We start from the raw sequence: 3,492 nt of genomic DNA on the forward strand, positions 1-3,492 counted from the left end.
TCACAAGTGTGTCACTAAGCCTGGCCAAAACTCAAGGAGAAGACATATATATGTGTGTGTGTGTGTGTGTGTGTGTGTGTGTGTGTGTATAAACATAATTAAAGCAAACATATTCTTGGAATGCCTTTATATTACTTACAATTTTTAACTGGAAACAAAATAACTTTTCCTTTTTTTCTCTTCATTTTTCTGTTTTCAGGCTCTTTCTATTTTTTTCAACTATTGACTTATTTGTTTGTGTGTGTGTGTGTGTGTGTGTGTGTGTGTACACATTATATGGTGTTCGTGTGGATGTCAGAGGACAACTCAAAGCCATTACTTCTCTCCTTTGACCATGTGGGTTCTAAGGTTCACATTTGGGCCATCAGACTTGATGGCAAGTATTGTTACCCACAGTTGTCTCGCTGGCCCTTCCTTTCCCCTCTTATGGTTGGCATCTTCCGCACACTGCCTGGACATTTCCTTTAGGGCAACACAAAGTTCATTTGGTAGATTTTCTACTTCCCATACTGCAGGGGATACTTTTGTTGATCTTTCTCCCACTGTATAACAAAGATCTTCTTTGCCTATGATTCTTGTATTGTTTCTCTGGCTTTCCCAGAAGCCCTCAGCAACAACCACCCCAACGGTCACCAGATTTCAGCTCTTTCAGCCTTTGCCTGCAGTCTGATGCCACATGCTTTAATTTTTTTTTATTATAGAAACCCCTCATTTGCAGATTCCAAGATTCACTTTGGTTATTATCACTGTGTGAAAAATTGTCTCCAAGTGTACTAGCTTAAAACCACCATTTTATCTGGCTGGCAATTTTGAGCTTCAGAAATTTGAAAAGGGCTCAGCGAAGCCTCTTTCCATTGAGGTCATTCATGCAGCAGAGGCAAGATGTCAGCTGGGGCTGCAAACATCAGCTGAGCTGATGGGACTGGCTGTGGGAGATGGCTCACTCCTACCATCAGGGTTTGATGCTAGCTGTCAGCTATGAGCCCGGCTGGGCTGTCCATCACTGTGCCGGCATGCAGACTCGTGACTCTGCAGTCTCAGGACAATTGGCCTTCTTCCGAAGTGCTAACATCCCTTGGAACTAATGTCCCAAAAGAATGAACAGGCTGAAATTTGGAGGCCTTCTCTGGCACGCATTTGAACCCGAAACAGCATCCCTTTGCTGTGTGGTTTTGGTTATAGAGAGGTCACAAAGTCATCCCAGCTTCATGAGTAGGGGGCATAAATACCACTTCTCAAGAATTTATACAACCAAGGTTAAGGAGAGTGAGCAGAGTCCTGGTTGAAATGACAGATACGGATAGGAGGATAGGAACAATGGACAGAAGTATAAAAAAATAATTATACTGTTGTTGTAGATGATTTCTCTCCATGTTTTATAATTTGAAACAAGGAAAGATAGAAGAAAATGCATGCCTTAGGGATTCTATATTTCTGATCTGTCACCCAGACTCCCTTTCTGTGTTAGCTTTGGTGTAACTGTAAGAATCCCGACAAGCTGGCTTTGGGGATTCAGCTTTGGGGGTGTCATGAAGCACTAAGAATTCAACTGTTGGGACACAGAGGCAGCTCTGGCCCCAGTGGGGATGGATTGAGCTTTGGACTCTGAACCATGACACAGCACTTCAAGGAGCACCTCCTTCAGGGTCAGGAAGAAGCCCAAAGGTGAAATCTACTTCCTCGCAGGACGAGGACCTCCAAGGCATCACCACACCCTGATGCCCTCCGGTCCTGTCTGCTCTATGAAACAATTAACAGGAGAAATAGGTCAAACAATAAAACCGGACAGGGGGCCCAACCTGTCCGAACAGAATGTGCTTGCATTCAGCCCCTGAGGCCACAAGGAGTCAAAGCCAGCTATGTGTGTCATTATATACGCCAGCCCTCACCTACTTTGCTCTCCATACTGTGACATCCAGAATGCTTTATTGACCTGTTTTTGCTCACATAGCAGGCCTTGGACAGGAGCACAGAACAGAGGCCTATCTTGAGCTGCATTGTGGCCCCTGTATTCACATATTGAAACCCTCACCCTAATGTGACTTATTGGAAGATAATGCGTTTTCAGAGGTGGTTTAGGTTAAGTGTGCTTATATGCCTGGGACCTTATCTAATAACTAAGAGATATCTATATGCTAGGAGATGAGGGAGACAGCAGACCCTTATGTCAGCCAGGTCTCTTCCTTGTGGGAGCCCAGAGTGCAACAGCTGCAAACAGCAGCCTGCTCGGCAGGTCTATCCATCCTGCTACTTCTGCAGGTTGTTCCTAGTGACCTTGGAGACAGCCCTTTCTAGTGGCTGCTCACATATCTGACTCCTGCTGTCCCTAATCTAAGCTCTGGCAGGAATGTGGGGTGCCTCTGGGAAGCCCCAGAGTCCAGTGGCCTCTGTTCCCATCATCACATCCGCCTGTGACAAACCAAAGAAGAAGGAGAGTGTGGGAGGCTCCACGCGGGGCCCGGATCCAGTTTCCACATCTTCAAGTGGAGTTCCACTAAGGATGTGTATGGAGGCAGGAGGACTAGGTGGACATAGTAGTACAAACCTGTAACCTCAACATTTGGGGGGGGGCAAGAGAAGAGGTGGGGAATCAGCTTGGAATGAATGATTAGATTCTGTCTCAAAACAAGCCAGCAAACACAGGATGGGTGGCTGAGAAGAGATTCTGGGATATCTGTGTTTGTAAATGTCAGACTTACTCCTAAGAGGGATGCCCTGGAAAGCGGTGGCCTTGAACTCCTGAGGGACTCTACCGCGTTTCCCATTCTGACCCCCACCAATAACTCCCACTGCTTACAAACAAAAACAGAGTCAGCCAAAATATCTGTCAGTCTCCTTCGGTGCACAGATGGAGGAAAGGCCATGTGAGGACTCTAGAAGGAAGCCATCTTCTAAGACACTTACTAGGAAGCTGAGGAGAGAGGTGAGATCAGCCCTGCTGGCATCTTATTTGGATCTCCAGCCTCTGTGGCTGTGAATAACCAAATCCCTTGGCCTCATCTATCCACTCTGCATGTTTTGTCATGGTGGCCTGAGCAAACACCTATGCAACCCTCCACGCTTCTGCTACTGTCCCTTTGGCATACCCTCGGCAGATCCTGAGTGTTTTCTTTGTGGTGTAGCACAAGCCGTTAGATACCATTGAATTCTTTATTGCCCATGGTAGGCAGACTGGTGGTCCTCTCTGAAAAAGTAACTGCCTTATAAACCTCCAAACCTGTGTGAGTGTGTTGACGGGATTCAGTTTGTACAGGACTGCGGTCCCTGAGTACCAAGAAGAAAGTTTTTGAAAGGACACTTTTGTATTCTTGCCTATTGAAAGAAGCGTTGAAAAGACTCATAATTGAAATTCATGAAAATTAAGATTTGTTTCTCAGGCGAGAACGGTTTGCTTTTCCCTGTCTCTGCACAGCAGCGATAAGTGGGAGTGGTCCAGCATTGCCATAGGTGGGGTTAAAGTGGATGGTAGAGGAATCTCTGGATGTCTGCAGT

At 46.1% G+C, this 3,492-nt stretch overlaps 1 non-coding gene across 1 annotated transcript; it reads left to right on the forward strand.

Annotated features, from left to right (window-relative positions):
- The first annotated feature begins 2,152 nt into the window (after positions 1-2,152).
- LOC113458162 lies at positions 2,153-2,287 on the forward strand. The gene has a single exon (XR_003378588.1). It is a non-coding gene; the product is annotated as a small nucleolar RNA SNORA70 (small nucleolar RNA).
- The last annotated feature ends 1,205 nt before the right edge of the window (positions 2,288-3,492 follow it).

The sequence above is a fragment of the Microtus ochrogaster genome, unplaced genomic scaffold (genome assembly GCF_000317375.1).
Source record: "Microtus ochrogaster isolate Prairie Vole_2 unplaced genomic scaffold, MicOch1.0 UNK5, whole genome shotgun sequence".
NCBI classification, from domain to species: Eukaryota; Metazoa; Chordata; class Mammalia; order Rodentia; family Cricetidae; genus Microtus; species Microtus ochrogaster.